This window comes from Arachis duranensis, chromosome 9 (genome assembly GCF_000817695.3).
Source record: "Arachis duranensis cultivar V14167 chromosome 9, aradu.V14167.gnm2.J7QH, whole genome shotgun sequence".
Lineage (NCBI taxonomy): Eukaryota > Viridiplantae > Streptophyta > Magnoliopsida > Fabales > Fabaceae > Arachis > Arachis duranensis.
The window spans coordinates 34,995,082-35,006,508 of record NC_029780.3 but is presented as its reverse complement, the minus strand read 5'-3'; the positions used below and the strand labels follow the sequence as shown (position 1 = coordinate 35,006,508).

The following is an 11,427-nucleotide window of genomic DNA, read 5'->3' as shown; positions in this document are numbered from 1 at the left end:
TTTTGGTGGCAGGTTGTCGAACCACTTCATGGCTGACTTGGTGAGAGTGGTGGGGAAGGCTTTGCACCGGATCGCGTCGGAGGCGTCGACGAGGTACATTCTGCTTCTGAAGTTGCTGAGGTGGTGTCTTGGATCGGTGGTGCCGTCGTAGGGATCCATATCGGGTGGTTTAAAGTTTCGCGGTACCTTCTCCTTCATGATCTCTTGCGTGAAGGGATCATGGTTTCCTTCGGGGGTGGGGCCGCGGTCTGTCCGATCTTTCAGGTTGGCCTCTATTCTCCGCAGTTTTTCTTCTAATTCTCTGCGCTTGCGAGCCTCCCTTCTCAGATCTTGTTCAGTTTCTTTTTGCTTCTTTACGTCCTCTTCGAGTTGTTTTAGTCGGTTTTGTTGTGCCCGGACTACTTCCAGAATTTCCGAGCTCTTTTCTTTTTCGGGATTTTGTGGATCTTTGTTTGGGAGTGATGTCTTTGGGCGATTCTGTTTGTTTCCTCCTGGGGTGTGTGGTGATAGAGGGCTGTCCGGTCGTTCTCCGGTGTCAACTTCCTCCTCTTGTTCTGATGCAGCGTGGTCATTGTCGAGAGGGTCGTCCGCCATGGTAGAGGGATGACTTCCAGGTCCCCGGCAACGGCGCCAATGTTCCGAGGGTTACCTGAAACGTGCAGCTCGGTCGCCTTAGAGTGGCCCGAGGTGGGGGGATTGATGACCCGAGCTTGATATGCAGAGTGGTTGGTGGTTGTACCTGCAATGACACTCCGATGCTTAAGTTAGCATGGGTCCAAGCAGATATGTGTAGAATGTGGAATGAATGCCATACCTGGGTGCTCCAGTGTATTTATAGTTCCTTTTGATGGGCCTTTTTAGCTTTGTTGTCCGAGGTCCGACCTCAGGCGTGGGCCTGGGGACGAGGTCGGACCTTTCATGGATTTTGCCGAGTTTGGAGGAGCCCGGTCAGGGTATGAACACTAATGATCATGAAGTAAAGACACAAACATAGACAAACATGAAGCAAAAAATCAAAAAACAGAGATAAGAACAAGGAAGTTAAGGAATGAGTCCACCTTAGTGAGGGTGGCACCTTTTTGAAGGATCAATGGTGCTTTTTGAGCTCCTTTATGTCTCTTCCTTGCCTCTGTTGCTTGATCCCTAGTGATTTTGGTGCTCCTATCCTTAGTTGCTCCCAATAATTGTGTGGAGGAAAATATATCTCCTGAAGTATCTCAGGGATCTCTTGATTTGCAGTCAAATGCTCTACTACTGAGCTATGGATCCTTGAGATGAATCTCTCCATCTCCCATAACTCAGAGGTGGAAGCAATTGCCTTCCCTTTCCTCTTTCTTGAGGTTTCTCTGACCTTAGGTGCCATAAATGGTTATGGAAAAACAAAAAAGCTATGCTTTTACCACATGAAACTTAGAATATTACTCGCCCTCGAGCAAAAGAAGAAAGAATAGAAGAAGAAGAAGAAGAAGATCTATAGGAGAGGGAGAGATGTTTGTGTTTCGGCCATGTAGGGTGGGTTTGGGTGGGAAGGATGGATGGATGTGAGTAAGAGAGATTGAGGTGATTGGTGAAGAAGAGAATAGGTGAGTTGGGGTAGGTAGGGATCTTGTGGGGTCCACAGATCCTGAGATGATCCTGTGGGGTCCACAGATCCTAAGGTGTCAAGGATTCTCATCCCTGCACCAATGAGGCATGTAAAACGCCCTCTGCATGCAATCTTGGAGTTCAACGCTGGATTGATGCTTGTTTCTGGCATTGAATGCCAGCTTCATGCTTGTTTTGGGCGTTCAACACCCATTTGCAGCATGTTTCTGGCGTTGAACGCCAATTCCATGCTTGTTTCTGGCGTTCAGCGCCAGCTTTTCTCAGGGTGTATTCCTGGCGTTTAAACGCTAGGATGTTGCTTGTTTCTGGCATTCGATGCCAGATCCATGCTCTGTTCTGGTGTTAAACGCCAGCCAGATGCTTCTTACTGGTGTTTAAATGCCAGTAAGTCCTTCCTCCAGGGTGTGATTTTTCTTCTGCTATTTTTGATTCTGTTTTTAATTTTAGTATTTTTTCGTGACTCCACATGATCATGAACCTAATAAAACATAAAAGAACAATAAAATTAGATAAATAAAAATTGGGTTGCCTCCCAATAAGCGCTTCTTTAGTGTCAATAGCTTGACAGTGGGCTCTCATGGAGCCACACAGGTGATCAGGTCAATGTTGTAGACTCCCAACACCAAACTTAGAGTTTGGATGTGGGGATTTAACGCCAAACTTAGTATTTGGCTGTGGCCTCCCAACACCAAACTTAGAGCTTGATTGTGGGGGCTTTGTTTGACTCTGTACTGAGAAAAGCTTTTCATGCTTCCTCTCCATGTATACAGAAGAACACCCTTGAGTCTTAAACACAAGGTAGTCCCTATTCAATTGAAGGACTAATTCTCCTCTGTTAATATCTATCATAGCTCCTGCTATGGCTAGGAAAGGTCTTCCAAAGATGATGCATTCATCCTCCTCCTTCCTAGTGTCTAAGATTATGAAATCAGCAGGGATGTAAAGGCCTTTAACCTTTACTAACACGTCCTCTACCAATCCATAAGCTTGTCTTACTGACTTGTCTGCCATTTGTAATGAGAATATGGCAGGATGTACCTCAATGATCCCCAGCTTCTCCATTACAGAGAGTGGCATAAGATTTATGCCTGACCAAAAGTCACACAGAGCCTTTTCAAAGGTCATGGTACCTATGGTACAAGGTATTAAGAATTTACCAGGATCTTGTTTCTTTTGAGGTAAAGTTTGTTGAACCCATGTATCTAGTTCACCAATGAGTAAGGGAGGTTCAGCTTCCCAAGTCTCATTACCAAACAACTTGGCATTCAGCTTCATGATAGCTCCTAGATATTGAGCAACTTGCTCTCTAGTTACATCTTCATCCTCTTCAGAGGAAGAATAGTTTTCAGAGCTCATGAATGGCAGAAGGAGGGTTAATGGGATCTCTATGGTCTCTATATGACCTTTAGATTCCTTTAAGTCCTCAATAAGGAACTCCTTCTTGCTTGAGAGACTTCCCCTGAGGTCTTCCTCATTGGAATTCATGTCCTCTCCTTCCTCTCTAGGTTCGGCCATATTGATTATATCAATGGCCTTGCACTCTCTTTTTGGATTTTCTTCAGTATTGCTTGGGAGAGTACTAGGAGAAGTTTCAGTGACTTTCTTACTCAGCTGGCCCACTTGTGCCTCCAAATTTCTAAGGGAGGACCTTGTTTCACTCATGAAGCTTAAAGTGGCCTTAGACAGATCAGAGACTATATTTTCCAAGTTAGAGGTGCTCTGCACAGAATTCTCTGTCTGTTGCTGAGAATATGATGGAGAAGGCTTGCCATTGCTAAGCCTGTTTCTTCCACCATTATTAAAACCTTGTTGAGGATTTTGTTGATCTTTCCATGAGAAATTTGGATGATTTATCCATGAAAAATTATAGGTGTTTCCATAAGGTTCACCCATGTAATTTACCTCTGCCATTGCAGGGTTTTCAGGATCATAAGCTTCTTCTTTAGAAGATGCCTCTTTAATACTCTTGGATGCATTTCGCCCATCCATTCAGACTTTGAGAAATCATGTTGACTTGCTGAGTCAACATTTTGTTCTGAGCCAATATGGCATTCAGAGCATCAATTTCAAGAACTCCCTTCCTCTGAGGTGTCCCATTATTCACGGAATTCCTCTCAGAATTGTACATGAATTGGTTATTTACAACCATTTCATTAAGTTACTGAGCTTCTGTAGGCATTTTCTTTAGGTGAATGGATCCACCTGCAGAGTGGTCCAGTGACATCTTAGAGAACTCAGACAAACCATAATAGAATATATCTATCATGGTCCATTCTGAAAATATGTCAGAAGGACACTTTTTGGTCATCTGCTTGTATCTTTCCCAAGCTTCATAGAGGGATTCACCATCTTTTTGCTTGAAGGTCTGAACATCCACTCTAAGCTTGCTCAGCTTTTGAGGAGGAAAGAATTTAACCATGAAGGCCGTGACCAGCTTATCCCAAGAGTCCAGGCTATCTTTAGGTTGTGAGTCCAACCATGCTCTAGCTCTGTCTCTTACAGCAAAAGGGAAAAGCATGAGCCTGTAGACTTCAGGATCTATTCCATTAGTCTTAACAGTCTCACAGATCTGCAAGAACTCAGTTAAAAACTGGTAGGGATCTTCTGATGGAAGTCCATGAAACTTGTAGTTTTGTTGCATTAGAGCAACTAGTTGAGGTTTCAGCTCAAAATTGTTTGCTCCAATGGCAGGAATTGAGATGCTTCTTCCATCAAAATTGGAAGTAGGTGTAGCATAATCACCAAGCATCCTCCTTGCATTGTTGTTGTTGGGTTCGACTGCCATATCCTTTTCTTGTTCAAAAATTTCAGTAAGGTTGTCTCTGGATTGTTGTAATTTAGCTTCTCTTAGTTTTCTCTTCAGAGTCCTTTCAGGTTCAGGATCAGCTTCAACAAGAATACCTTTTTTCTTGTTCCTGCTCATATGAAAGAGAAGAGAAAAGAAGAAGAAGAGGAATCCTCTATGTCATAGTATAGAGATTCCTTTATGTTAGTAGAAGAAGAAAGGAAATAAGAGTGAAGAAGAATGAATAATCCCAACACAAGGGTGAGGATAGGGGCAGTGATTTGAGATGAAGAGAAGTGTTAGTAAATGAATAAATAAATAGAATAAGATGAGAGAGAAGTTTTCGAAAATAATTTTTGAAAAGGAGTTAATGATTTTCGAAAATTAAAGGGGAAATAGAATTAAAATTAAAACTTAAAACAATTAATTAATTAAAAAGAATTTTTTTTGAAAAAGAGGGAGGTATTTTCGAAAATTGGAGAGAGAAAAGTTGCTAGGTGATTTTGAAAAAGATAAAAAATAAACAACAGTTAATTGGTTAGTTTGAAAAAGATTTGAAAATCAAATTTGAAAGGATAAGAAGATAAGAAGATATTTTGAAATCAAATTTTTGAAAAAGATAAAATTTTGAAAAAGATATGATAAAAAGATATGATAAAAAGATATGGTTGGAAAAGATTTAATTTTTAAAATTAAAATTAATTACTTGACTAACAAGAAACTAAAAGATATGATTCTAGAATTTAAAGATTGAACCTTTCTTAACAATAAAGTAACAAACTTCAAATTTTTGAATCAAACACATTACTTGTTAGTTAAGTTTCGAAAATTTGAAATAAAATAAGAAAAAGATTTTGAAAAATAGTTTTAAAATTTCGAAAATCATAAGATAAAAGTAAAAGAGATTTGATTTTTGAAAAAGATTTTGAAAAGATAAGATTTTTAAAATTGAAAATTTGACTTGACTTATAAGAGCTTAACTAATTTTAAAAATTTTTGACTAAGTCAACTCAAATTTTTGAAATTTTGAGAGAAATAAGGAAAATATATTTTTTTATTTTTTTGAATTTTTAATGATGAGAGAGAAAAACAACAAAAATGACTCACAACATGAACATTACGAATCAAAACTCATGATGCATGCAAGAACACTATGAATGTCAAGATGAACACCAAGAACACTTTGAAGATCATGATGAACATCAAGAACATATTTTTGAAAAAATTTTGATGCAAAGAAAACATGCAAGACACCAAACTTAGAAATCTTTAATGCTTAGACAATATGAATGCAAAGATGCACATGAAAAACAATAAAAGACACAAAACAAGAAAACATCAAGATCAAACAAGAAGACTTACCAAGAACAACTTGAAGATCATGAAGAACACTATGAATGCATGATTTTCGAAAATTGCAAGAACAAGATGAATATGCAATTGACACCAAACTTATAAATTGACTCAAGACTCAAACAAGAAACACAAAATATTTTTTTATTTTATGATTTTATTATTTTTTTTGTATTTTCTTTTATTTTTTTTCGAAAAACATATAGGAAAAAGAAAATAAGAAATTCAAAAATTTTTTATAAGAATTCCAGGAATCTTTCAATGTTGGCCTAAAGCTCCAATCCAAGGGTTGAACATGGCTTAATAGCCAGCCAGCTTTAGGATATAAATCAGGCATACAACAGCTGATATTTCAATTAACTTGCCTCTATGCTGATGGTTTGGAAGCCTCAGTCCAAAAGAATTAGACATGGCTTTACAGCCAGCCAGATTTCAACATGCTTCATAAAACTCTAGAATTCATTCTTAAAAATTTTGAAAAATTTTCGAAAACAGGTGAGAACATTTTGAAAAATATTTTAAAAAATATTTATTTTTTGAAAACATTTTGAAAAGAAAATAAAAAGAAAATTACCTAATCTGAGCAACAAGATGAACCGTTAGTTGTCCAAACTCGAACAATCCCCAGCAACGGCGCAAAAAACTTGGTGCACAAAATTGTGATCTCTTATAATGGCATTCAACTTGGTGTGCGCATTTACTAACTCAGCACTTTCTTCACAACCTCGCACAACTAACGAGCAAGTGCACTGGGTCGTCCAAGTAATAAACCTTACGTGAGTAAGGGTCGATCCCACGGAGATTGTTGGTATAAAGCAAGCTATGGTCATCTTGTAAATCTCAGTCAGGCGGATAATAAATGGTTATGGAGTTTTCGAATAATAATAATAAATAAACAGAAAATAAAGATAGAAAAACTTATGTAGATCATTGGTGAACGTTTGTCATCACGCCCAACAATTGCGAGTTTGAATCTCGTCACAGTCATTCAATCCCGGAATCCTACTCGGAATACCACAGACAAGGTTTAGACTTTCCAGATTCTCATGAATGCCGCCATCAATTCTAGCTTATACCACGAAGACTCTAATCTCACGAAATGGAAGGCTCGGTTGTCAGACGAGGGCAACCATGCGTCGTGCATCAGGAATCCAAGAGATACACACTCTAGCTTTCGCTTGTAGAATGAAAGTGGTTGTTAGGCACGCGTTCATAGGGACAGATGATGATGAGTGTCATGGATCATCACATCCATCAGATTGAAGTACGAGTAGTATCTTAGAATAGAAATAAGATTGAATTTGAATAAAAGATAGTAGTAATTGCATTAAAACTCGAGGTACAGCAGAGCTCCACACCCTTAATCTATGGTGTGTAGAAACTCTACCGTTGAAAATACATAAGTGATGAAGGTTCAGGTATGGCTAAATGGCCAGCCTCCAAAACGTGATCACAGGATCAAAAATACAATCCAAGATCCAGGATGTCTAATACAATAATAAATGTCCAATTTATACTAGACTAGCTACTAGGGTTTACAGAAGTAAGTAATTGATGCAGAAATCCACTTCCGGAGCCCACTTGGTGTGTGCTTGGGGTGAGCTTGAGCTTTACACGTGTAGAGGCTTCTTTTGGAGTTGAACGCCAAGTTGTAACGTGTTTTTGGCGTTCAACTCTAGTTCGTGACGTGTTTCTGGCGTTTGACTCCTGAATGCAGCATGGAACTGGCGTTGAGCGCCAGTTTACGTCGTCTAATCTCGAATAAAGTATGAACTATTATATATTTCTAAAAAGCTCTGGATGTCTACTTTTCAATGTCGTTGAGAGCGCGCCATTTAGAGTTCTGTAGCTCCAGAAAATCCATTTCGAGTTCAGGGAGGTCAGAATTCAACAGCATCAGCAGTCCTTTGTCAGCCTTCTTATCAGAGTTTTGCTCAGGTCCCTCAATTTCAGCCAGAAAATACCTGAAATTACAAAAAAACACACAAACTCATAGTAAAGTCCAGAAATATAAATTTAGCATATAAACTAATGAAAACATCCCTATAAGTAACTAGATCCTACTAAAACTTACCTAAAAATAATGCCAAAAAGCGTATAAATTATCCGCTCATCACGCATTATCCTCCTCAACATCATCTTCAAGTTCAATGGAAGAAAGTTCAACAACTTCCACAAAATCATCAACAACATCATTTGGTGTGGAAGGGCTCTCAAGCTTGAAATCCATCTCTTGTTCAACTTTGCCTAGGCTTTCCACTTGTTGCACAACACACTCCATGCTTTGCTCTTCAGTTGATTCTCCACATTCATCCATGGATATGCTTTGTCTATGGTATGAATCCCATGATTCCAAGGAGGCCGTAATTTTGGCAAGGTTAGCCATGATATCTTCGTAATTCTTTTGGACTTCCTCTTGCTCTTTTTAATGGATGATTGCTTGAGGCCGGTCCATTGTTTCCTTGAAGCAATCCATTGGCTCTTGTTCCACTTGACCAATATAAGTAGGATCATATTGCTCTTGGATGAATGGATATGGGTGTTCCTCTATGGAGGGTTATGGTGGAAAGGAAAACTCATTTTATGGTTGAAAGTTATCATACATGGGAGGTGGTTCATCTTGGTAAGAATAGTAAGGTGGTGGTTCTTGAGGGTATTGGTGGTGGAATTGGGGTGGTCCTTCATATGGTTCATATGGCTCATAAGGTGGTTGGTATGGTGGATATGGGTTGGGGTCATATGGAGGTGGTTGGTGGTATGAGGCTTGTGAGTATGGTGGTTCAAAATTATGTTGGGAAGGTGGTTCATAGGCATATGGTGGTGGTTGTTGACAATCACAATAAGGGTCACCACAAAATTAGATTGATATGCATTAGGATTGGAGTACGTCAAAAGCATACATTAATAATTATGAGGGACCAACCCATTTCGTCTACTTCCCAAAAGCTTTAAGTACGTGATATCTACTCCTAAGCTTGAAGTACGTCAAATAGGCTTGATCAACATCAACCCATAAGTCCTAACCTACCTACCAATTAGCTTAGTAGTGGGTTAGCGTCAATGAGTATCAAATTGACCACATAGGGTTCTCAAATCACCAATTCATTGAGACCCAATGACTCATGGTCACTCAATTCCCTTAGCCTAGGCCAAGAGTAAAGAAAACTACTTAAAAACTAGGGGAAACATTTTATCAAACACCTAGAGTGCAACAAAAGTAAACATCACAAAATGCAAGAATTACCAAAACCCATAACTATCATAAGCAAGAAATCAACAATAGCAATGAAGATAAACATAAAAGAAGACATCGAAACATAAAATTACATTAGAAGAAATCAAGATCCAATAATGGTTCATCAACATAAAAGAGAACAAAATGAGAAATGACAAAGTAAAACTAGAAGAGCAAAGATGTAATAACAAGAAATTAAAAGGGAAAACTAAATCAAAACAAGAATTGAAAATTGGATTAAGAAAATTAGACCTAAACTACCCTAAATTCTAGAGATAAGAGAGAGCTTCTCTCTCTAGAATTCTACCTACAACATGATGTAAAAACTCAACTATGACTACTTGATTCATCCTCCTTCAATCCTTGGGTTCAATAGCATCAGAAATGAGTTGAATTGGGCACAAAATCCTTCAGAAATCACTGGCCACGAGTTGCCTTTAGTGAGTCACGTGCAGCTTCCCATGCGTACGTGTGATGCACGCGTACACGTTCTTAAACACCAGAAAATGATGGCAAATGTTAGATCATTTTGAAGCCCCGAATGTTAGCTTTCCAATGCAACTAAAAATGCCTCATTTAGACCTCTGTAGCTCAAGTTATGATCAATTTAGTACGAAGAGGTCAGGATTGACAGCTTTGCGGTTCCTTCATTTCTTCATGAGTTCTCCCACTTTGCATGCTTTTCTTTCATTCCTTCAATCCAATCTTTGCCTTCTAAACCTGAAATCACTTAACAAACATATCAAGACTTCGAATGGAATTAAAGTGAATTAAATTTAGCTATTTTAAGGCCTAAAAAGCATGTTTTCACACTTGAGCACAAATTTAGGGATAATTACAAAATCATGCTATTTCATTGAATAAATGTGAGAAAAGTTGATAAAATCTCCCAAATTAAGCACAAGATAAAACACAAAATTGGGATTTATCAACAATCAGTCATACACATCACAAAAGCAACATAATTAAAGGCCAATACTATGGTGATAAAGGTATTTTTTTTATACGTGATGAAAGTATGTTGTTGAAACTGCTTGTATACATGTGGCTTATATGTTTGGAGAATTGGGGTCAATTACTGAATTCAAGGAAACGCGTATAATCAACTTATCCTCTTTGGGTACCTAGTGTTTGTGTGACTCATAAACTAGAATTAGACTTAATCTTCTAATTTAAATTAAGTGACCAAGGAATTGGCGGTCGATTTGGGTAAAGGAGATTAAATTACTAAGGAATTAGGGTTAAATCACTTCAGGTTTTCCATGAATTGAAGCTTTGCATGATTAAAGTGTGTGATAAGAATTATTAATCCTAAAATTTAACATCTCCAAAGCCTCAACTATTTTTTCATACTATTTTTACCAACTATTCACTGTCTGCTTTCTTGAATTCTCTGAATTACTATTTTATGCTATTTAGAACTCACAACACTCATTTTAGCTTGTCTGGCTACCTAATTAGTCAACTATTGTTGCTTGATCCATTAATCCTCGTGGGATCGACATTTACTCACTTGAGTTATTACTTGGTATGACCCGGTGCACTTGTCAGTTAGTTTGTAGTATTCAAAATTCTACATCATCAAGATGAAGAAGAGCCTCAGCAAGCTCCACCATGACAAGATCAGTTTCTCATGCCTCAAGGGCACTACTTTTTACCTCAGGAGTATTGGCAGCAACTGATATCCTCCCTTGAGTAGATGAGAGTTACCCAAGATAGCCACGGCGTTCCCCTCCATCAAATTGTGGCAGAGCAAGAGAGTCAGCACCATGAGCTTCGCTAATTGTGACAAGATATATGGCAACTAAGAGGACCACGTCGAGCATAGTCTGAGGAGGGAGATGGCCACCATGATAACTGAGGTGGTTGAGTTCTTTTCATTCTTATTTTTCTTTCTATATTGCTTATATTATTTTCCTATTTCCTGTTTTATGGTATTAACTATTTAGTGCATGATTTCTAGTTTTCTGTTTTCTTTAGTCTTTAGTTTGTTTTTATTTTTATATTTTAATTTTTAATGGTGTCTCATGTATTGTCCTCAAGAAGTATTCAAAAAAAAGAGTAGAGAAACAAATGGTGTTTATGTTAAAACTTGAGTTTATTTTATAATTGTCTTGTTACAATGCATGTAGTGGTATATACAATTGTGATTATGATTACCTTAAGAGAATAGTGTGTGAATTTCCTTGAACAAGAGGCATGTTGACTCTTGAAGAACAAAAATTTAGAGAAGTGTTATAAAACCCCCAAAGATAAGCAAGAGGTTGATCCTTGAACCAAAAAAATTGAAAAGAAAAACAAGACAAAGAGAGAAAAAGAAGAGCAAGAGAAAGAAAAATAATAAAGAAAACATCAAAATAAAAAGCTAAGTTGTAAAGCTCTGAGCATCAATAGTTGAGATCCAAATATGTTCCTGTGACGTTTATTGTTCAAGGACAGTTTGGGTGAT

At 38.0% G+C, this 11,427-nt stretch overlaps 1 non-coding gene across 1 annotated transcript; it reads left to right on the top strand.

Moving 5' to 3' along the window:
• The first annotated feature begins 3,887 nt into the window (after positions 1 to 3,887).
• Positions 3,888 to 3,991, top strand: LOC127741767 (small nucleolar RNA R71). Its single transcript, XR_008002973.1, has one exon. It is a non-coding gene; the product is annotated as a small nucleolar RNA R71 (small nucleolar RNA).
• Positions 3,992 to 11,427: the final 7,436 nt, after the last annotated feature.